Consider the following 24,602-nt stretch of genomic DNA (forward strand, 5'->3'; position numbering starts at 1 on the left):
TCTCTAAATTTCTCAGTGTTTGGAAAGTAGCATGCTATTTTCCTCAACATAAATCAGCCCAGCCCCTTTAAATAAAAAGATAAAACTCTTTTTAAACATCTGTTTTGAATAAAACACACTTGAATGTATCATGAAATAGCTCCTCATGGGGCTTACTTCCTCAAAAAATTTTTAGTGTACGAAACTGAGATTTGTAAATAAAATTCATAATTGGGGGCAGAGGGAGGGTATCTTGTGAGTTGACCTTTCTTCTGAATGGCTTTGTTTGGCTGTCTGATCTCACTGGGGCCTGGGGCAATTTTCTCACCAGGCTGCTCATGGACTAACCTCAAAGCCATTCCTGAACACCCTCTATTTGCCTAGTGATGATGAGGGAGACAAACAGGGCTGGCCCATGGAAACATTGTGATGTCATAATCCCTGCATGTCTGGTCCCTGTGTCCAAAACGCCCTGGGGAAAAAAAAGTCTGAGTTTCTCTCTGTGTGTAAGTGTTTTCCTGTTCCATTCCTTGGCTCAGACTCCACCCAGCACCTGGGAAAATAGACACCGTGGACCAGCGGGGCTTCTCTAAGGAGGCCCCGACTCAGCACTGAGTTAGGCGGGAAACTGGAAGGGAAACAGCAGCACTAGCACTCTGGTCTACAGATGAACACAGGGTCCAGGTGGACCCCACGGTACCCTGGAGTCCTTCTGTGTGCACCCCAGCTCACTGGTAAATTCTCACTGGTAAGAGAGAAGGCGCTGAAAACTTCCTGTCCATGAGCGCACGAATATCATGTTCTATTTCTCCAGGCTCAGCTCTCCGGCCTCCTCCATCCAGGTAAGCACTCCCCATCCCATCCCTGCAGAGCTGGGCCATTGTCCCCTCCTGGTTCCCTAGCCTCACCCAAGCTTTTGCCTTACAGCTCACCCTTGGTATGTGTAGGGCAAGCTTCACCACCCTTTCCCCTTCAAGGCCCTGGGCATTTTAAAAACAACCAGCCAACCAACCAAATAAAAACAGATGAACAGTTGTGGACAGCCTCAGGAAACTTAACTGGGGCTACTTCCTCCCGCTCTTTAAACTTCAACTTTACTGAAGTATAATTTCTCTACAATGAAATTCACCTATTTCATGTTTAGAGTTTAATGAGTTTGGGGCAATTGTATACGATCATGTAATCACTGTCTAGGTCAAAGCATAAAACATGTCCACCACCCCCAAGACTCCCTTCTTTGCACTTTCACAGTCAATGCCCTTCCCATATCTCTGGCCCCACAAATCTGCTTTCTGTTAGTATAGTTTTGCCTTTCCCTAAATGTAAGATACATGGAATCATACAGTATATAATATTTTGTGTATTATTTATTCTACTTAGCATAACATTTTTGAGATTCATTTCTATCGTAGCATGTTTCAGTGGTTCTTCCTTTTTGTTGCTGAGTAGTATTGCATTGTGTGGACCTATCTTTGTTTAGTCATTCACCAGTTGATGGGAATCTGAGATGTTTACCTCTGGACTATTATTTTTAAAGGCTACTATGAATATCTGAATATAAGTCTTTTTAGGAACATAAGATTCCATGTGTCTTGGATAAATACCTAGGAGTGACACTGCTTGGTCGTGCGTACATTTAACTTTATAAATCACTGCCAATCTTTTCCAAAGTGCCTGGACCATTCTCCTGAGGCTACTTTTTAAATAAAGGGCAGGGGTGGGGAGGAGGAGACAGAAGGGCCTCGTGGTTCTTTTAGAACCAGAAGTTAGTCCTAGGCACTCATGTGTTTATACTGCTCAATAAGCTTATGAAGTAGACATTAATATCCCCATTTCACAGATGAGGAAATCCAGGTTTAGAGAGATGTGCTTGCCCAAAGTCACACACTCAACAAATGGAAGAGCTAGAATGAGCCCAGGGGCCTTCATGCCAATGCCCAGGGGCCTGCCTCCTCCCTCTCCTGCCACTTCCCACCAGCCACCTGGCAGCCTGGGCATGCTGCTGCCTCAACACTGTACAGCACCCTCACCTCTGTCTTTGATGAACTAGAACACAGCAATCCTGGGAAATGGCCTTCAACTCCCTTTTTCAGAGGAAGCAGCTAACAATCAGAGAGGTGAGGTGACATTGCCAAGGCTAACAGCTTGTCTATAAAATTTCTGGGACTGGGATCCAAATTTCCGGTCTCCAGGCACTCTCTGCCAGAGCCCAGGGCCCTGCAGCTACATTGAAAAGTTTTCATTTCTAACCACTTCCATCTTGAGCTTTCTCTTTTATAAGGATGTCTTTCCCTTTCCTCCACCTTCCACCACTTCAGGCCCAATATAGGGAACCTGGCAGAATAAGGTGGTCACAGTGCCCAGGCTGCATCAGGCCAAGGCAGGGTGGGGACTGGAGGGGGGTCAGAGCACCAGCACCAGGGACCTTGGGATGAGTGTGCTGAGGGAAAGAGGTAGGAAACAGGCCATTTCCTCTCTCAGGACTGCTTCTCCCCAGGAGGCTGGAGGTAGGGAGAGGCACACCTAGTCAGGCCAAGGATGTGGGCCCCTCCTGGTCCTGCCTGCTTTACTTCTCCCAACTTGGGAGAACAGGATGGAGCCCCAGGGCATAGGCAGCTCTGTGTCTTAGCAAAATAAGGCAGCCTTTGGTAAGGATGGATGTGGGATGTTATGCTCCACCCAGAAAGGTTCTGATGGAGCAGCCTCTGTCAAGTCTATGGCTGCCCCTCCCTCTCCACAGGGCCCTGGATTAGAGGTGTGTGCCCCTGTGAAACAGGAGGAAGCCTGAAGAACCCCCAACACACACACACACACACACACACACACACACACACACACACGCGCGCGCGCGCATGTTTGTACTGATCAAAAAGTTAATTCCGGTTTCCCATACCAGCGTACAGAAGAACCCAAACAAACTTTTTGGCCATCCCAATACTTTGGACTGTGAGTTGCCACCCCAACCTGAGGCAGGGCATGTCTTGGTCAAGAATACCGCCAGCTCACCAAGGGCATGATGGAAACTCCTCTGCAGGGCTCCAACTTGGCAATTTTCAAAGTGCTTTCACCTCTCTCCCCTAGTGATCCTGCACCAAGGCCATGAGGCAGGAAGGCAGGAAGGAGTCCCCGCCTCCATTTCCCAGGCCAGAGACTGGTCTTCTCTACCGGGCTGCCTCCTTCTCCAGCTGAGACTGGGTCAGGGCTGGCCACAGGCTGGAGGTGGTGGCGAAATCTTCAGTCACCACCTCCTTAGGACAAGGAGTGTCTTTGCTCTGTGCCCTGAACCCTCCTTCCCACCTCCCCATCCCCAGTGAGCAAAGGGCTTCAGCCTCATCCTAGGATGCAGTACTTATAATAGGCAAGGCCTCCCACCCAGCTGCTGCCCTCACTCCACCCAACCACAGGGTCCTTCTCCCTCTGCTCCAAGACTCACAGATTTGGGAATCTCGTTACCTGGTGGCCTGCCAGGGAGCCTGTGCAGCATGCAATGCATGCAGTCAAGAAGCTTTTACTGAGCTTCCTATGATATCTGGTACAAAAGTGAATGTGCTTCAAAGAAGTTCACAGTCTGGGGAGGGGAGTTGACGGGACAGACTGGTAAGCAAATGGTAACATCAGTGCTATGAGAAGGGCCCTGGGAGGAGCTTCTAATTCTGCCTGTCTTGGAGCAAGTGCTATTCTGCTGCCTTTCTAGGAGTGTGGCCAATCCAGGAGAAAGGAACGACAAGTGGAAGGGGCTAGAGGGAGGAAAGAACAGCTGTGCATTCAGAGAAGAGAAAGAAGTTGGCTGTGATTAGACCAGAAGTTGGAGTGGAGAGGGAAGAGACACACTGGGAAAAGTGGCTGATGAGTAGGTGGGGTTCGAGTTTGAAGGGCCTTGTTATTCAGATGAGAAGTCTTGAATCTTAATATGTATGTGTATATATATTGATATAATGATATATGCTTATTTACACACACACACACAGAGTGGTATCATGTTTTTGATGCTGGAGTAGTAAGAAAGAGGCAAAAAGTTCGTGTTAAAGTAATCCTATTTACCGTCACTTACCTGAGCTGCTTAGTATAATTATAATTTAACCCAAGGACTAGTGCAGTAATAATTACTCTTTTACTATTTTTTTTGTTACACACTGAATTCTCTTCCTGAAGTTATCTTTTTTCTTTTCCTTTCTTTTTACTGAATTAATGATCGCCTGTCCTGAACCTCAAAAAAGTGGAGGGAACTTTGTCCTGAAATGTTTCCTTTCACTATGTCTCTAGAGAGTTCTTGGAAAGGTGCTGGCGTGGCATGAAGGACACCACAGTCAGTGAAATTTTTTTTCCTTTATAGGATCTCAGCTTCACACAGCCAACCCTGAGTCCCCAAAAAGCTCAGTTTAGCGACGCCCGCTGAAGTTTTATCTAGAGATGTTTTCCCTCTGAATTCCCCCTTTACTGGGGAAAAACAGCGAGATGCAGAGAAGAATTCTGGGACTACACTACCCAACAGCCTCCGCTCGGAGTCTAGTTCAACTTCTTTTAACAGGGTGGCCCCTAGCATCTTGGTCCCGCCCATTCCCGGTACTGTATTTAGAACTACAACTCCCAGCAGCTTCCACGCACCCGGCCCCTCAAAGAGGGTTTCCCAGCAGCCTCCTGGGCGAACGAGAGCTGCTCCCCGGGCTTCGCCGGCTCCCTCTACCGGCCCCGCCCCTGGCACGTGACACACCCCCACCAACCCGCTCGCGGAGGAGGGCGGCGGGTGGTGGCCAAGGGCGGGGAGGCCGCAGGGGGCAGGGCCTGGAGGGGGCGGAGCAGGGCCCGGGAGCCGAGCAGCCTGGCAACGGCGGTGGCGCCTGGACCCCGAGGTGGGTGCGCGCTCGCGGCTAGCCTGGCTCGGAGCCGGGTACTGCGGGAAGCCGTGGTGGTGGGGCAGGGAGGACGAAGTTGTGACTCCCGGGGCCGGCAGGTCCCACGGGGCCTTGAAGCACCCTTAGGAGTGGGCGGGGGGGGGGGGGGCGGCGGTTAGCCCGAGTGTCTTCGCTGTCCCGGCCAGCCAGGGCTGGGGCCAGGGAGCAGCAGGCAGGTGCCTCAGGCTTCTCCCATTCTCCCTGCCCGAGGTCCCCGGCCGGCAGCGGGCGAAGGTCGGGGCAGGAATCGGGCGAGCGGACCGGGAGGGTGGGGGAGTGGGGGCGTCGCGGCCGCTGCCCGGACTTTGCTTCCCCGTCCCGGGGCGGCGAACGGGCTGGGCAGACGCCCTGCCTCCCCCGCGACGCGCCGCCGCTGGTCCTCGCCCTGACCCTCCGGGCGGGGCGGATGCCTGCCTGCCTCATCCCCCGTGGGTCCGGCGGAGGGGCCGCCGGCCGGCACTGTCCGCGAAGCCTTGATCGGCGCTCGCGACTGGTGTTTCTGTGTCACACACGGGAGCTTTATCTGCTTTTGCAACAGTTGACGGGAGATTTGAGGAGCAAACGGTTAGTTCCCTGATACGCAGTCGGAAGTATATACAGGCACGATTGCAAGCGCCTTTTGCCGAGTGGCCTCCCTTAACTGTCTTGCTGCGCTCAGGAAGTGAAAACTAATTTTAGTTTTTGCCTAAGCAAATATGAAATCAGTTTGCTGCAAAAACTAAATCACGGGCTTTATAGACACATGCAAAGTATGAAGCGAAATGGATTGGGACTGGTTTTTAAACAGACATAGTAGACCTGCACAAGAATGGAATCAGGGTATATTAGAATTAACTAGGGCCTTTAAGTGTATATACTTCACTTGTTTGCTGGATAGGGAAGCTAAAGCCCAGAGAGGTTAACTAACATGGCAAAGTTAATGGCAAAGTTTTTATCACAAGTCAGGTTTCTGGAGGCATCATAGCATCCCTCTAGCCTGGGTGGCTTTTATCACAGCTCAGTTTTGTTCCTTGTAAAGTACCCACTCTAGAGTCTATGGAGACTGAGCCAGCGACTTTGTTGTAGTTCAAACGATTTTTTTGAATTGCCTTCAAAACCAGTTTACCAGACTCTTAAAGCTTCTTTTATAGACACATTTTCCTTTCACCCAACATATATATTGGGCATGATCACTTGTTCACTAGATTTGACTCTGAATGACTTTTTGACTGTTTCACAAAACCCAGCGTAGCATCAAGAGATTCCACAGCATGGAGTAAGTTCAAACCAGAGGTCCTGCCAGTGTGTAACAGTCTCTCAAGGTACTTGAAAGCGGAGAGCATTCGAAGAGGCTTTTAGAGTCTAGTATGGTCAAGTCTGGGGCTTCCCAGGTGGTGCTAGTGGTATAGAACCCGCTGCCAATGCAGCAGACATGAGATGCAAGTTCAATCCCTGTGTCAGGAAGATCTCCTGGAAGAGGGCATGGCAACCCACTCCAATATTCTTGTGTGGAGAACTCCATGGACAGAGGAGTCCATGAGGTTGCAAAGAGTTGGACACGACTGAGATGACTTAGCTGACCATGCATGCATGGTCAAGTCTAGTCTGACTTACTAGAGTCTAGTAAGTTCAGTAACTATTGGTCTCCTTACCTTAAAGTTCTAAGTTGTATTGATTGTCAAGTTGTCATTGGTTTCATTCATTAAACCCAGAATGCCCATGCAGTGCCTGTAGAGTCCTGAGTGCTAGGAAGATAACAGACAGAGCCACTGATGAGGTCCCTGCCTTCCAGAGCTTCTTTGTGGGGAAGCACACAATAAAAAAATAAACAATGATATATTTTCCACTGGAGATGAGCACTGTGAGGAAGAACAGAGCTCTGAAATTCTGAGATGACCATCTAGCAGGCCAGCATGCTTGTGAGGGGGTTGGGTATTACTTAGCATCGCTAGTGTTAGATGGTCAGCTGCTGCTCCATTAAAGCAAATCACCATATCCAAAAGTAAATCTGTCTGAATCCAGGAGATCCTTTGGGGGGTCATCATTTCTCCAGAGATTGCCTCTCGGATGGTAAGTTTGTCACAGCCTCATTTTTACTTGCATTCCCTCCGCCCCACCCCATGCAAATAGTAAGTGGTTTCAAACACCCAGGGAAGTGAGCTTCTAATCCCTCATTGTCTCAGTAGCTGCCCCACTCCTGCTACGAAAGGCCCTGCTGACTGAGCTAAGGGTTGGTTGTTAACCCTATGCCAGTGTCTGCTGGTTGGGAGCTATCTGACACAGCTGTCTCTTCCTGCATGCTGGTTTGTACTGGGAACCTACCTTGGGAAGGAAACCTCAATCCTTGTGTTGTGCTTAGTAAAGAAACTAGTTCATTTTGAAATTAGCTCTAGAGTCAAGAGGCACCCAACTTCCTCAGAAGAAGAGTGCCAATAAAATGGTAACTTAACAAAGTTCATCTGCTTAGTACCCTCTCAGTTCTTTCCTTTTCTGTATGTTCAGTGGCGTCAAAGTAAATGTTTTCATTTTTACAGATTCCAAAAAATCATTAAAGTTACCAAAAAATATGCCAATATTCTTTGTTCCTAAATGAAAGGATTAACAAAATGTAGTTACTTTAAAAACCACTGAAAGAACATGGGGTTCTCGCTCTTATTGAGGACTGCAAAATAAGGAGAAAGCAGAGCCTCTTCAAGGCTTCTGCAACAATCTGAAGTGGTGGCCAAGGATTTCAAAAGGCCAGAGTTTCTCGTTATTTCTTAAGTTTTTTCAACTTTATAAAAGAATAAGAGGTTGTTTTCATTACTTGCTAGTAATTGCCCTTCCCTGTTTCTGACCTCTTTGAAGTTCTGCTTTCTTTATTTTCTAGTTTCTCGGTTCATTATTCCTTTTTGGCAGATAGGGGACAGCCCCTGTTGTTCGTCTTTAAGGTGTTGACTCAGGATTTGGATCCTGGCTGTACCATTGGCTTTGTAACTTCGGGGGAGCTCCTTACCTCTGTGCCTCGGCTTCCTTATCTGTAAAATGAAGATAGTAACAGTAGTCCCTTCCTCCCAGGGTTGTTCGCAGGCCTCCAGGATAAGGTATATGAGATGCTTATAATAGCATCTTACACATAGTAGGCACTCAAGAAATGTTAACTGTTACTGGCTTGAGCTACATGGGACTCCTTTCGTTTAAAGAAGAAAAATATTAGCCATGTCTCATTAAATGTTTGGAAATCCGATGAACATGATTTCCTAGACATTTCTCTGCATTTTGTTGTTGACTCCAGCATTGAGTTTCAGGTGACATTGTCAGCAGCGCACACAGTTTTGCCCACCTAAGTTCTGTTTACAATTTGGACTCAGAAATTACTTGAGCCCGTATTTTGTTTGTTGCTATAGACAAGAATAGAATAAGAGAGGTTTTCTTTCCACTCCTCTGCTTTGAAAGCCAGAGAGGACCAGGAGACCCAGTTGGCATTAGTCAGGTGAGACCCAGTTGCCATCCTGTAGTCAGAGGATGGTTTCTCATATTAAAAGTTTACAGTGGATTTATCCACAGGACCACCAGGAGGGTGGCATCCTTTTCTTTTTAAGAATGTGGCAGGCGTCTCTTTAGAAAATTGGCATCATGCACTAGTGCTTTCTATTTCTACCCAAGGAGCAAGGAAGAGTAAAGGAGCCTTGTGTCTGTGGGAGATGGCAGAAAGCCCCTTCTTAGCCCTGTGATACTGGACAAGTCTTTTCTCCTCGCTGCTGGTGGCTCATCTTTGTAAGATAGAGCTAAGGCAGCCTGCACCACCAAGATCCCAGAGCTCTTCAGGGGAGCCAATGTACATCAGCATCCTTTGCTGACTGTAGGGCATTATTATTATTATGGCATCCATGTGTTATGTAAGCCATCGCTATTTGGAGAACTGGTGTGAGAGGGCAGCATCCTTCTGCTACTTGGCGCATCCTCGCTGGGGGTGTGATGGCTTTGCCCAAGCCCACTTCTGTCAGCACTGAAACATGCACATGTTTTGTTGACTCTCTCAGATGGACCTGAAGCCACTGGTACACTGTGTGAGTTTCCATTTTGTTGATTCCTAAAATGATAGTGCTGTGTCACTAACAATCCCAGGGCAATAGTGAGGTCATCTCTGCACCAGGGAATATTGCCTGCCTCTTCTGTCTCAGAATGGAAGGCTTTCATTTTTCAGATCAACACCTTACCTCAGCTTCTCAATGCAGCTTGATGCCCTGCCGAGTACCTCCACTCCTGGGGCTCAGGTTGGAAGCAGTCCAGGGACTCATTGCTCTCCAGGTCCACCACACCTTCCCTTCCAAGAGGATGGGGGCCAAGTGCTCTTTGAATGTTTCTCAGTATCTTGAGATGACTATAAGCTGAGGTTAGAGACAGTTTTCTGGGCAAGAGAACCCTAACATGCTCCATGCACACAGGAGATGTTTAGTGAACATTCTTTGACTTGAGCTGGACAAGGGTGCATAGCTTAGAATTGTTGGGGTGTGTTCATTTCAACAAATTATGGTTGGTCTAAAGATCCTGTTCCCTGGTACTAGATGAAAGGGAGCTCCTGCTTAGTCTTTCTTTCCATGATCAATTAGCCAGTGAATAAGAAAGTTCTGAGTCCTGTTGGGGGAGAGATCCCATGGGTTGTTTGCCCACCCATTTCTTTGGGGACTATTGTCACTGGAAGTTTGAGTTTAGGTTCGTTTTTTTGCTTTGCTCATTGATGTGTTGGGGGCGGGTGGGGGCGGGTAGGAAGGAGTAAGGGAAGTTGAAGGGTAATAATTGAAAGTAAAAATAAAAGTAACTCATTTAGCTCTCCTGCCCTGCCTTCAGACCTTGGCTGCACAGGATGTCTTTCTTCAGCTTGTGATAACTGTTACATGTTGCTATCTTGTCCTTGGGCGTTTTGTGAGAAGGAGGCCACTGTGTGCTTCCCAGAGCCTCTCCCAGTGCAATGGGCTAACCCCCCAGGCTGTCCTGCTTTCACCTTCAGGGGGTGGGGTGGGTCATAAAGGGGATTCTTAGCATCAGGTGGAGGGGATTGATATGCCCTTGTATGACCCTCAAGTTCCTTTGCGGCCCTGGGGTGACTTAGATGGGGACAGAGCTGTCAGGGTTCATTCCAGTGGGCCTGGAATCAGCCGAGCTGTTTGACTGGAAATGTCCCTACCGTGCAGCAGTGCCCCTGACCGAGATGGGTCAGTACCATCCATGCATCACCATGAGAAGAAAGAAGAAAGATTTGCACTTGGTTTCAGAGCACCCAGGAGGGTGCAGTCCTTGTCACTGTGGCAGGAAGGATAGAAGAGCCCCCAGTCGGAGTTCCATTTTGAGCTTCCTGGTCCTGAGTTGCCTCGCGCGAGGCAGTGCTGCTGGGTCTGTCGGAGCGAGTGGGAGTCCCAGATGGAGGGCAGTTGGAGCTGGCCCTCACCTCTCTGTAGCCCTTGCTGTGAGGCCTAACAACTGATTTTTTCAAGTTGAGGCTGAGTATGACCCTGCTGGCCATTTCCTTTCTTTGCTATTATCAACTCTGAAGTGACGCGATCCTTTCTCCAGAGCCTCCCGTCAGGTCTGCTCCACAAAACAGTTTTTCCTTGTTAATAAAATTGTTCTGATGCCCCTGTCCCTGGGAACTTAGGAGACGTGCAAACTCTTAGGCCCCCGCAGACCTGCACAACCAGAATCTGCAGGTGAAGAAGACCCCCAGCTGATCTGTATGTAAATTACATTTCGAGAAGTGTGATCTGAGTAACAGTTCACAGCCCCACTTGCTTCCTGATCCTTTGGGACCGACCACGCTGTTCATTTGAAAAATAACTCAAGCCACATGTGTCATCCGTCTTCCTAGTAGCCACATCAAAAAAAGACAGATGAAGTCAATTTTATAATGTATGTTATTCAGCCCAATATGTCCAAAATATTAATTCAACATGTAATCAGTAGGACAGTGAGATGCTCCCCTCGTCTTATTTGCATGAAGTTGTCGAAATCCAGCATGTGTTTTACATCTGCAGCAGGCCTCAGTGTGGACTAGCCATGTTTCAAGCTCCGCTTGCCAGTGGCTCCAGCTTTGGACAGCGCAGCTTTGAGAGATACATTTTGGCCTTGATTTGCTGATGATGTCATCAGATTTGCTGTCGAGGCCGGAAGAGCAGTTGGAGCCTCTGCCGCCTGGGCAGTAAGTTGCTTGGACGGTCGCTGTACGCGGTGCGGAGCCCTCTGCCTGTTGTGCCCTTCTGTACATCTCATTTGGATCCTCACAACATCCCCATTTCTTTACCGAGACTTCCTCTCTGGGCCTCAGCTTGGCAAGCTACACTGAGAAGTCGTAGTCGGCAGAGGTGAGGAATGCAAACTTCTTTCTTGGGGGCATCTTCAAAGGACTCAAGGGACGCATCTCCTCTGGCTCAGCAGAGCCCCCAGATGGCTGCTCCCTTTTGCTGTGGGCCTGCCACCCCATGGTTTGTCCCCCTGGCTGCTCATTAGAATCACCTGGGGAGCCTTAAGGACCCGATGCCCTGGCCTCACCCAGACATTCAGATTTATTTGATGGTGGTGACGGCGAGGGGTGGTAGAGATCAGACCTCCTCATTTTGAAAAAGTGTTCTGGGAGATTCTGGCGGGCCACCCAGCTCCAGAGCAGCTGTCCCCAACTTCTCTAGCGCCGAAAACTGGCGGCCTTGGGGCTGAAGTGCTTATTCTGACTCCAGGGGACAGGGACAGGCTTCCTCTTGCAGGCAGGTGACAAGGATGCTGGCAGCCGCGGTGGGACTCTGAGGAGCCTGTGCTCCAGAATCACCGGAGGGTGGTTCCCAAACTCCACATTCCCTGGCAGCTAACCTGGAGATTCTGATTCAATAGGTTTGAGGTGGGGCCCAGGATCTATAGTAGAGAAGGCACGATGTTTTCTGAATTTCACCACAAAGTGTTATGTTGACTTTAGGGTTTGCGTAGGCACATTTCTAGTGCCCTTTTTTTCGGGGGTGGGGGTGTTTGGTCTAAATGGATGTTGAGTTTTATCAACCCCCATCTCTGCCATTATGGAGATTTGTCCCCGACCCTTTAAACAGGTTGATGCGAGGGGCTATCTTAAGGGATTTTCTCATATAACTTGGTAGCATTAACCAGGTTTGCATGGCTGGCATAGATGTTATTTCTTACTGCTGAGTTGGTTTGGTAATGTTTTCTTCAGAATTTTTACATCTGTATTTGTGAGTGAGATTGTGCTTTAATTTTGCTTTACTTACTGTCTTTACCTAGTTTAGTACCTTTTTGCTAGCCTTATAAAGTGAATGAGAGCATTCCCTTTTTCTGGTCTCTGGAAAACTGTATAAAATTGGAGTTGTTTGTTCCTTGAATATTTAGTAGAACTTGCCCCAGAGCCAGCCGTGCCTGGTGCTTTGGTGTGGAAATGCTTCAAACTACCACTTACTAGCTACCATGTCTGTAGTTACATCTGTCTTTTCATTCTTAAATCTTCATTTTGTTTACTTGTACCTTCTCCTTTTCTTCTTGATGAGTCTTACCAAAGGTTTGTCGGTTGTGGTTATGCAGTATGAGGTTTGTCACTGTGTAGAAAAGAATGAGCATAATTATATTCTCAAGCTTCTTTTTGATTAATGTTAATGAAACTGCATAATCTGAAAGTCAAATTAATATCAAGGTATATTCTGAAAAGCTTTCCTTTCACTCATATCTCCTGCCAGGCATGCTGTTTCTCCTAGCCACTCTAATCAATGTTATTAGTTTTCAGTTCATTCTTCTATTTTCTTTTGCAAATTTGAGCTGGTGTGCATACGTACACATACACACAGACACACACTCATTGCATTTCCTCCCTTTTCTTACACCAAAAAAGCATACTACATACACTCTTCAGGCTCTTGCTTTCTTCACTTAAAATACACCCTGGAAATCTCTCTCTTCTACATTTTCTCCTTTCTTCTTTCTTTGGATTTATTTTGCTGCTTGGATGTTTCAAAACATAGTCTTTTTACTATTATTTAGTTCTAATGTATTCTGATTTCCATTGTGATTATTTCATTCACCTGTGAGTTGTTTAGAAGTTTGGTTTAAATTTACAAATACGATTTCTAGGTAAATGTTTAACAGTGATTTCTAAGTTAGCTGCATGATGGTCAGAGAACGTGGTCTGAACACTGGTAGTTCTTGTGTGTCGAGGGTGGGTTTAGATAGATCGCACTGTGTGGTTGGCTTCTTTCATTTAGTGTAAAGCTTTTAATATTCATCCATGTTTTGTCATTCATCATATATCAGCAGTTATGACTTTCTTTTGCCAAGTACTATTCCATAGTATGGCTATAACAATATGTCTGTTCACTAGTTCATGAACGTGTGAGTTAATTCAGTGTTTTTGGCAATTATGAATGTAAAACTGCCTTGAGCATTTTCTTACAAGTCTTTGGGTGGATTCATGTTTTCATTTGTCTTGTGCAAACACTTAAATGTGGCATTGCTGGGACATATGCTTAGGGTACTTTCTTGTACTTTACAGGAAACTGTCACCCTGTTCTCCAAAGTGTCTGCACCATTTTGCATTCCCATCCCAGTGGCAGAGTCAAGTATGAGAGTTCTGCTTGGATCACATTTTCACCAACATTTGTTATTGTCTGTCCTGTTAAATCGCAGCCATTCCAGTGGGTGTGTCATAGTAACTCATTGAGGTTTTATTTTGCATATTCCTAATGACTAATGATGGTGAATATGTCTTCATGTGCTTTTTGACCATTCGTATCTTCTTTGATGAAGTGTCTGCTCAGATCTTTTGCCTGTTTCTTATTGGATTGTCCGTTAGTTCTTTATGTATTTTGGATACAAGGCCTTAGGTAGGTAATTTGCAAGTATTTTCTCCTGGACTGTGGTTTACTGTTCCATTTTCTTAGCTGTGCCTTTGAAAGAGCAAAGATTTTTAATTTTGATAAAGTCCAGTTATTGGGTTTTTTCTTGTATGGTTTATGCTTTTTGTGTTCTCTAAAAAACTTTTGCCTAATGTAAGTTCACAAAGATTTCCCCATGTGTCTCCCTCTAGACTTTTGCAGTTTTAGCTCTTTGTTTAGACCTGTTTTGGTAGGTTGACCCAAAGGTGGTCCCCCGATTGCTGCCCCGCCATGTTTATACCCTGTGTAATTGCTTCCCTTGAGTATGCAGCCTTCTGAGACTTTGAGCAGAGGATGAAGTTAAGACATGCCTGAACTTCTGACCCACCACCCATACAAACCGTGAGAAAATTAACGTGTTGTTTACAGCTACTAAGTTTGTATGCAGCAGGATAAAACTAATACTTATGTGCTTCATTTCAAGTTAATTTTGTATGTTGTGTCAAGTAAGGGTCAAGATTCACTTATTTCCATATGAATGTCAAATTGTTCCAGCATCATTTGTGTAAAAGACTAGACTATTGACCATTCCTAAGACCTCCAAAAGATGGACCTAATTCCGGACTCTATTTTGTTCTGTTGATCTCTATGTCTAATATTAGGCCAGAACTACACAGTCTTGATTACTGAAGTATTGCAAGTCTGGAAATTGGGTAATGGAAGTACTCCAACTTAGTTCTTTTTTATTTCCCATCCCTCAAGATTATTTTGGCCATTCTTGGTCCTTTGCTTTTTCATATAAATTTCAGAATCATCTTGTCGGTTCCTATGACAAAGCCTATTGGGAATTGATAGAGATTGTGTTGAATCTATGGATCAGTATTGATGACATAACAATATTGAGTCTTCCCATCTGTGAGCATATGTTTGTCCATGTATTTAGGCCTTTAATTTCTCTCAGCAGTGCTTTATAGTTTTCAGTGTGTGGATCTCGTGTACATTTTGTTAAATATATCCCTAAATATTTCATTTTTATATATGCAGATGATATTTTTATACTTCAGTGTTCATTTGTTCATTGCTAATGATATAAATGGGGCTTCCTTGGTGGCTCAGATGAAAAAGAGTCTGTCTGCAGTGCAGAGACCTGGGTTCAATCCCTGGATTGGGAAGATGCCCTGGAGAAGGGAATGGCTACTCACTCCAGTATTCTTGCCTGGAGAATTCCATGGACAGAGGAGCCTGGTGGGCTACAGTCCATGGAGTCGCAAAGAGTTGGACATGACTGAGTGACTAACACTGTCACTTTTCATTGATACAAATATAATTTTTAATTTGATAATGTATATCATGCAGACTTACTTTACTTACTAGTAAATTTACTAGTTCTAGTAGTTTTTCTGTAGTGTTCTTAGGATTTTTTATATGAATGATCATGTTGTCTGCAAATGCAATTTCAATTCTTCCTTCTAGTGTTTTATATATTTTATTTCTTTCTCTTGTCTTATTAAAGTTGCTAGGATCTCTAAAATATATTGAATGCAAGCAATAAGAGCAACTAACCTTGCCTTGTTCCCACACTTAGTGGGAAAACATTGCATCTTTCACCATTAAGTAGAGTTAGTTATAGATTTTCCATAGGTTACCTTATCTATTCCTAGATTGCTGAGATTTTTTTTTAAATCATTATTAGATGTTCAATTATGTTTGTAGAAGCTATGTCTCAGATATAACCTTCAGGAAGATAGTATACCTCAAGAATAGCCCTGTTGACTACATATCATCACATTCATACTTTTATCAACCACCAGTACCCAGCTTTTTCTCCTTGTGTTGATAGTAGAATTTCCAACTGGAGCTTGGGAATTCTTTTTTTTTTTTTTTCCTATACAGCAGCATATGCAATCATGCCTCAGTATTCACAGGGGTTTGTTTGCAGGACCCGTTGTGAATGTCAGAATCCGTGGATGCTCAAGTCGCATAATCAGCCCTCCATATCTGTGGGTTATGCATCCACAGGTATGGAGGGCCGACTGTTTTGCTCCTTCAAAAGCCATGGCAATTCTGTGTCAGATTCATACGTGTCATTTTTAGGGTACTGGAATTTCTTTACCTTCTTTCTTTGCCATTCTCTTGACACTGCTTTTGGTTCCACTTCATTTCCTTGCCTTATTTCTGCCTTTTTTCTTAGATTATTTCTTCTATATCTATCAAAGCTTCCTACCTGCTAATAGTGCCAAGTTCTTGATGAGGGTGTGTGTGTGTGTATGTGTGTGTGTGTGTGTGTGTGTGTGTGTGTGTGTGTATGTGTGTGTGTGTGTGTGTGTGTGTGTGTGTGTAGAGCAGGGATGGATAGCCATTTGTATTTGTGGCTGGAATAATAGGTAACTGCCCCTAGTAGGAAGATACCATTGTCCATGCTCTGAGTCACTGCAGGTCTCTCTCTCTCTTTTTTTTTTAATTTATTTTAATTGGAGGCTAATTACAGTATTGTAGTGGTTTTGCCATACATTCACATGAATCAGCCATGGGTGTACATGTGTTCCCCATCCTGAGTCCCCCTTCCACCTCCCTCCTCATCCCATCCCTCTGGGTCATCCCAGTGCACCAGCCCTGAGCACCCTGTCTCATGCATTGGATCTGGACTGGCGATCTGTTACACATATGATAATATATAACCGCAGGTCTCTCTTTCTGAAATTCCAAGGCTTTTTAATGAAGCCAGTCTTTGTAGATTCCCTTTAGACACTCCTTCAACTACTATGGCAAAGGGCCTGTTGCCCAGGCTACTAGTCCTGCTGCTGAGCTCTGTTAACTTTCAAGGTCAACCTGCCCTTGTATTGATAAATTAGGACTAATTAAGGAGTATGAAGCCCAGCATTTTTAACAATTGGGAGACCCTAGGCAACATTGGATGGAGAAGGCAATGGCACCCCACTCCAGTACTCTCGCCTGGAAACTGTCATGGACGGAGGAGCCTGGTAAGCTGCAGTCCATGGGGTCGCTAAGAGTTGGACACAACTGAGCCCTTCACTTTCACTTTCCACTTTCATGCATTGGAGAAGGAAATGGCAACCCACTCCAGTGTTCTTGCCTGGAGAATCCCAGGGATAGGGGAGCCTGGTGGGTTGCCATCTATGGGATCGCACAGAGTCGGACATGACTGAAGCGACTTAGCAGCAGCAGCAGCAACAGGCAACATTGGAAAACCCCACTTGCTGCTTTTTCTTCTAGCCCTTGTAGAGAAGGGACAGGTAGCTCCAAATCAAAATTATCCAACCCATTTTTGGAACTGTTCTTTGGAATTGCCTTCAGAGACCATGACAACTTTTACAGAATATCCTGTGAGTAGGGACTTGGCATTTGGCTTCAGGATAAAATCATTTTGCGCCTCCTCTATTAAAGATAATGGGCACTCATGCTGTGGGAAGCATTGTTTTTTGTTTAAAAATTGAGATATGGTAAAAATTCATGAGATGGTGTCTTATGTAGCTTTAAGCTCAAAAAGCAATTTCAAAAGAATTGGAAGAATATTTTTCATAGTGACTGTGTTGCTGGAATAAGTGCATACCATCCAAAGGGACAGCTTTGTAGAATAACTCATCTAGCTACATGTGCTCTAATAGACGTTTGAACCCTCATTAAACTTTATCCTTCTTTTTAAATATAGTTTGAAAAGACTCTTTCATGATACAGAGTACTATGGCAGTTAAACAAGAGAGAATATACTGCCTCAGGGTCTCACAGACATGGATTTGTGGTGGGGGGGTGGGGGGAGTCACTGTTTGGTTAATTATGCTTAAAATGAAGGCTAATGTTCTTTTTTGTGACCATCAATTTTTATTACATAGAAATGGAATTCCAAAAAAAAATTTTATTCAGCTGTGTAAGCAGGAAGCATAACATTTTCATTTTTTAATTTGATCATCAATTAGAGAATTTAGAGCAACAGACATCTGTTAGTGGGTATAGTGGTGACAAGGACCAGGCTGCCTGGGTTTGATTTCCAACTGCAACCGTTTTTAGTGGACACATTTAACCTTCCTGTTTCTCAGGGTTGTGTGTTTTCATATGAAGGAGTATTAGTAGTTGGCTTATGAGGTTGTTGACAGTATTGAAGGAGTTCATCTGTGCTTAGAGCAGTGCCTGGCACATAGCAGATAATCAGTAAATGGAAACCAGTTTGCTTTGTGTATTTAACTTATACCTATTCATTGTCTTTATTGCTGTTTAACTTGTCTTATACTTATTCATCTTCCCACCTCAGCTGCTAGCTCCTTGAAGACTTACCTCTATTTTTTTTAGAATTTCTCACCATGTTCTGGAGTTGTTTTTGGTGTTGTCATTCAGTTGCTCAGTCATGTCCAACTCTTTGTGACCCCATGGACTGCAACACACCAGGCTTTCTTGTCCTTCACTATCTCCTGGAGTTCACTCAAACTCATGTCTGTTGAGTCAATGATGCCATCCAACCATCTCATCCTCTGTCACCCCCTTCTCCTCGTGCCCTCAATCTTTCCCAGCATGAAGGTCTTTCCAAAGAGTCAGCTCTTCGCATCAAGTAGCCAGAGTATTGGAGCTTCAGTTTTAGCATCAGTCCTTCCAATGAATATTCAGGGTTGATTTCCTTTAGGATTGACTGGTTTGATCTCCTCATAGTCCAAGGGATTCTCAAGAGTCTTATCTAGCACCACAGTTCAAAAGCATCAATTCTTCAGTGCTCAGCCTTCTTAATGGTCCAACTGTCACATCTGTACATGACTACTGGAAAAACTGTAGTTTTGACTAGACGGACCTTTGTTGGCAAAGTGATATCTCTGCTTTTTAATACGCTGTCTAGGTTTATCATAGCTTTCTTTCCAAGGAGCAAACATCTTTTAATTTCATGGTTGCAGTCACCATCCACAGTGATTTTGGAGCCCAAGAAAATCAATCTGTCACTGTTTCCATTGTTTCCCCATCTATTTGACATGAAGTGATGGAACCAGATGCCATGATCTTAGTTTTTTGAATGTTGAGTTTAGGCCAGCTTTTTCACTGTCTTCTTTCCCTCTCATCAAGAAGCTCTTTAGTTCCTCTTCGCTTTCTACCATTAGAGTGGTATCATCTGTATATCTGGGGTTGTTGATATTTTTCCTGGCAATCTTGATTACATAAAACAATTCTCCAGATTACCAGCAACCAGCAGAAGTTAGAGGGGACAAAGAAAGTTCCTCTCTGCCCTAGAGCCTTCCAGGGGTGAGATGGGGTGGGGGGCATGCTCCTGCCAGTGTCCTGATTGCAGACTTGTAGCCTCCAGAACCGTGCAGGAAGAAATTTCTGTTTTAAGCATCCAGTTTGTGGTTCTTTGTTTCAGCAGCCCCAGACACCCATCCATTATTTTGCCTTTTCCCCCCTTGCTGCTTGAATTAGAGTGTTGACAACCCTGTGATTTCATTTCATCTCAAATGGTAGCATTGCCTCCATTTGCATCCATTATCCACCTTCTCCACATATTTTGAAGCTCTGATTTACCAGAGAGATGCAAAATGTCATCAAATAGGTAATTACAGTACAGCACAAGAAGTGAAATGTTAGGAATTTATGCAGCATACAGAGAAATGAAGCATGTGTGTGTTGTGGGTGTACGTGTGTACATGGGCAGACCCATCCTCTGTCATGAAGCAGGTACCTAAAGACCCAGTGCTAACACAGCTCTTACTTCTCCTCCCAGTGAACATGCTTGAAAGGAATTGAGCCGAATGGCAGGTTGTCATCTCCAACCTTCTCTCCTTTCTTTGTTTTTCTAGAAATTGCACATCGGCTCTTCAGTTTCTTTCTGATCCTTCCCCTCTAGTGCTAATTCCTGTTGGATTCTTTGTCAGTTATGCCCTGTCTGGGAAGGTCCGTGGGAAGTTCAGTGTTCTGAACTGGCACCTTCATCACTGATATAGCTGTGGCTCTTCATATGGGTTTTACCTTCAACAATTGCCATTTTAACTTTTGCGTAAGAAGGTCCTTTTCAATTATAAATTGAAAATATACTTTTGGGGAATAGTTTCTCCCAGGGGAAAATAGTTCAACCAAATACAGTTCTGTCATGGAGCAGATGGATCAGCTGGGTTCCTGCATGAGTTTGGGAATTGGCAGGTGGATGGGGAACTTGATCTTGTTCCTATTTTAAAACTTTGTTTACTGGCAGGTATTTGGTGGTTACAAAATCCATTGGTGAATTTAATGATCTGTTTAAATGTATGTATGTTTTACTAGGTTGCCTTTTTATGTTTAAAAAAAAAAGTTAACCTGATGGTAGTTGGCTTTCCTAATAGTTGCTTCAGCATACCAATTTCAAGTTATGAAGTATTTCTAAAGTTACTCTGTTCCATGGCCACTGCACATGCCACTGGAGCCAGTCAGCTGTCTTGAAGATGTGCCATTTGTCATGAGGGGACCAAGAAGTAGGCTGAATGGATCAGCACAGATCTATCACTAACCACTGGAAAAATGATTCAAAATGGATTCTTCACTGATTCTGAATTATATATTTTTTTTGCCAAAAGGTCTTTGAAACATTTAAAGAAGTGGAAGTATTGTGATGTTTAAAATGAATAGTAAATATCAAAATGACACAAAGAGTGAGTTTCTAAATGAAATATGATTTAACATTTTGTAATTTCCAAAGAAGAGTCATGAAAACAATGTCCCTTGAGTCCTGAGACAAATCGAGAGGCTCTAACACATGTATTGCAGGTGTCTATTTGGACAATAAGCCACTTACAATTGATGGGGGTACTCTTTTGGAATAACTATAGTTGGACCTACTCTGATACCTCTAGTGTATTTTTATATCCTTGAGTCAGAATAGAAGGTAAACAGGCAAGATCTCCACGTAGGGATCCCTGGGCTAGGAGTCAAGAGTTTTCTTTTTTTAATGGAAGTAGGCATGCTTTGAGAGTAACCTGATTTAAAGCTGTCCAGAGCTTTGTCAAGATTATATGGATTATCTAAGAAAGAAAATGTATGTACAGAATGGTTAGGCAGTGTTAGATAGCATATGTTTTATGGAAAATCCAGCCTAGTGTCTTAGCGCCACTTTGAGTAATGGGTTCAAAGCATCTCTTTCTAAGAGGAAGGGACCTGGTTTTTGAGTGCCTCTGCTTTACAATCTACTATTCCAGCATTTTACACATTTCTTATCACAACTCCATGAAGGTAGGTGTATCATGCCCCACATACAGAGAACTGCAGTCTGTCCATGATTGAATGACTGTTATTAATCAAGTGACAAAATTGGGATTTGAAAGCCAAACTGGTCTGAACACAGAATCCCTTCCTCTTTTCAACTGTGTCACACAAATTTTGCAGCTGGTCATAGTATGTTTTTGCAAGGCATAAGCTGTGAATGGTGGGGTTAGTGGCTTATATGTTAGTTTAAAAGGGCATGATTATTATTTACTTTGGCTGAAGAAAGTTCATTTGGAAATACTTTAATAGTTGAAGACAGAGTGGCAGCCCATTTTTGTAAATAAAATCATGCTGGAATACAGCCACACCCCTGTATTTCCGTATTGCCTGTGGCTGCCACAAAGCCTAAAATAGTTTCTGGCCCTTCACAGAAAAAAGTTTGCAACCCTTGTTCCAAGAAAAATGTATAAAGGGACTTCCCAGCAGTCCAGTGGTTAAGACTTCGCCTCCCAGTGCAGGGACTGTGGGTTTGATCCCTGGTCGGGGGGCTAAGATCCCACATGCCTCATGGCCAAAAAAGCGTAACGTGAAAACAACAGAAACGATGTTGTAAAGATATTCAATAAAGACTTTAAAAATTGTCCACATCAAAAGAAATCTGTAAAAAATGTATACGATGAAATAAACTCCTACTTTTGCAGATCATCCTTTGTTTTCATGTGGGATGAACAAGTATAGAGATTGAATTGATTGTACCTGGTCTCTAAATGGCTGGGGTGTAAACAATTCTCTTCGGTTCAGGGTGGTTTGTTTGAGGGCATCTCAACACATCTTTTTCATTTCTTGCTCCGAGGTGGCCTACAGTCAGAGCAACTTTAATGCAAAAGTCAGCATAACTTAGTTTTGTAAATCCTGTCCTGCATTCAGGTGCAGAACAGAAGTCTGCTAGTGGTTCTCACTGGGGGCGAAACTCCCCCTAGAGGCCAAATTGGAAACCAGGGGGCAGTGTTTTTGTTTCTAGTGTAATTTGTATTGAAAAGTAAGTTATTATCACTGTCATTTTCTTTCTCCTTTATCCTGGAGGTCAGACATTATATTGATGATTTTTTAAATTGTGGATTTTTTTAAAATTATGGCTGGGTTGATAATATGACTTTCATTACAGGCTAGCCAAAGGGGCTATACAGAAATTGGAGCATTGGGTCTGGGAGTACTGAGCAGCTTGGCCCTAAGTATTTGGTGTTTTTTTTTCAAAATGGACTTCCAAGTAAAGAAAGCTCCCTTCGAAAAACCTGGAATTCTGGGCTCAGTAGCTGCTCACACATGACTTCTTGCTCGCTGGCAGCCTTTTGAAGTTGGTTTGCAGGCTAGGTAGGTTTCCAAAGCTTTCAAGCGAGCCTCCAGAGAGAGATCATCCTTAAACTTTATTTAAACAGCAATACAGAATAAGAAAGCACAGCGAATAAAATCCAAAGTTGATGGCCTGTGTGCCTTTCCTCATGGTTTGTACATGGCAAGTGCAGGAAAACCCCTAATCGAGGGCCGTTGATGGCAAATTGGTGACCCTGGCAACTGAGCTCCCCTTAGAGTTTAGATTTTGCTTACAGAAGCCCAATGAGGTGAAGGTCAAATTTATTTTCCAATTCTACTTCTTTGAGATGTTTCCAGTAAGGGTAAAACTGGCCCTTATTTATTTGAGAGTGTTTATAGTTACATCTCCTACAGGTATTTTGTGAAATCCTATTTTTCATAGGCAACAGAGAGGAGGGCAGTTTCTTAGTCTGGAAGAAGGACATGGGGGAAGAGGTCTTTGTATCTTAATTTGAAATACTGGGTTGGCCCAAAAGTGCATTCAGGTTTTTTGATACCAGCTTATGGAAAATCCCAAACGAACTTTTTGGCCAACCCAATCTCTCTTCCAGCACAAAGTCTGTAGTGCAGAATGTTAGTTCTTTTTGGTGCAAGTTCTTTATGGTGTTTCAGAGTGTGAGAAGTCAGTGCTGCCCTTCTGATGAGCAGAGCCATGGAGCCTTGAGCATCTTGGTTAACTGAGGGTTGGCTCTACCCCTTTTTTAAGCTTGCATACATTTCTGACTTAAAGGAAATATTACGCAAACAACAGTTCATTCATTCTTATAACGAATACCTATTGAGTACCTACTGGCTGCCAGGCACTGTACCAGGTGCTGTAACTGCTTTGTTGTTTAGTCGCTCAGTTGTGTCTGACTCTTTGTGACCCTATGGACTGTGGCCTGCCAGGCTCCTCCATCCATGGGATTTTCCAGGCACGAATACTGGAATGGGTTGCCATTTCTTTCTCCAGGGGATCTTCCTGATGCAGGGATCGAACCCGTGTCTCTTGCATCTCTTGCATTGCAGGCAGATTCTTTACCTCTGAGCCACCTGGGTTGGAACTGCAGCATTAAATAAGACAGACCATAATCCTTCTCTTCTGGGGGCTTGTGTTCTGGTATGCCAGAGGTGGAGAGTAATAACAGATTATCTGAAAGGGGGTAAGTGGTAGGGAAAGGAGACGGGTGTGGGGGGTGGTAGAAAGAGCAGAGAGACAGAGAGACAGGGGGAAGAGAGGTGAAGGGACACAGAGGGAGGGACAGAGGAAGATACCATGAGACCATTGAGGTTAGTTGTCTTAAATTTAGAGAGACACAACTGAGGCCATGTTGTGACTTTTAGGCTTCTCTGATAGGTCAGTTGGTAAAGAATCTGCCTGCAATGTAGGAGACCCTGGTTCGATTCCTGGGTCAGGAAGATCCACTGGAGAAGGGATAGGCTACCTACTCCAGTATTTGTATTCTTGGGCTTCCCTTGTGGCTCAGCTGGTAAAGAACCTGCCTGCAATGCGGGAGACCTGTGGTTCAATCCCTGGGTTGGAAAGATCCCCTGGAGAAGGGAAAGGCTACCCACTCCAGTATCCTGGCTTAGAGAATTCCATGGACTGCCGTCCATGGGGTTGCAAAGAGTCGGACACGACTGAGTGACTTTTTCACTTTGTGACTTTCAAAGATTTTTAAATGATACCACCTTTATGTAGCTTTATTTGAAGGGGTTGGGGGCGGGTCCCAAAGATTGCTTGCCTAGATGAGTTTTCTTAACTGTTTCTTAGTCTAAAACTCCTTCTCTCCTGAGATTGGGACCAGTCTCATCAACCTGCTTTCTTTAGAAATAGAAATCACGTGCTCGCTTCGGCAGCACATATACTAAAATTGGAACAATACAGAGAAGATTAGCATGGCCCCTGCGCAAGGATGACATGCAAATTTGTGAAGTGTTCCATATTTTTGTTGGTGGGAATGCAAACTAGTACAGCCACTATGGAAAACAGTGTGGAGATTTCTTAAAAAACTGGAAATAGAACTGCCATATGACCCAGCAATACCACTCCTGGGCATACACACTGAGGAAACCAGAGCTGAAAGAGACATGTGCACCCCAATGTTCATCGCAGCACTGTTTATAATAGCCAGGACATGGAAGCAACCTAGATACCCATCAGCAGACGAATGGATAAGGAAGCTGTGGTACATATACACCATGGAATATTACTCAGCCGTTAAAAAGAATTCATTTGAATCAGTTCTAATGAGATGGATGAAACTGGAGCCCATTATACAGAGTGAAGTAAGCCAGAAAGATAAAGAGCATTACAGCATACTAACACGTATATATGGAATTTAGAAAGATGGTAATGATAACCCTATATGCAAAACAGAAAAAGAGACACAGATGTACAGAA

General features: G+C 44.4%; 1 protein-coding gene and 1 non-coding gene across 5 annotated transcripts in view; both read left to right on the top strand.

The window, feature by feature from the left end:
• The first annotated feature begins 4,773 nt into the window (after positions 1-4,773).
• Positions 4,774-24,602, top strand: part of MTM1 (myotubularin 1) — a 92,593-nt gene continuing 72,764 nt past the window's right edge. For all 4 annotated transcript variants that reach the window (XM_061136042.1, XM_061136043.1, XM_061136045.1 and 1 more), the window contains exon 1: positions 4,774-4,829. The gene's annotated coding sequence lies outside the window, so the exon portion shown is untranslated. The remainder of the gene's footprint in view (positions 4,830-24,602) is intronic.
• Positions 24,043-24,149, top strand: LOC133053177 (U6 spliceosomal RNA). The gene has a single exon (XR_009692112.1). It is a non-coding gene; the product is annotated as a U6 spliceosomal RNA (small nuclear RNA).

This window comes from Dama dama, chromosome X (genome assembly GCF_033118175.1).
Source record: "Dama dama isolate Ldn47 chromosome X, ASM3311817v1, whole genome shotgun sequence".
NCBI lineage: Eukaryota > Metazoa > Chordata > Mammalia > Artiodactyla > Cervidae > Dama > Dama dama.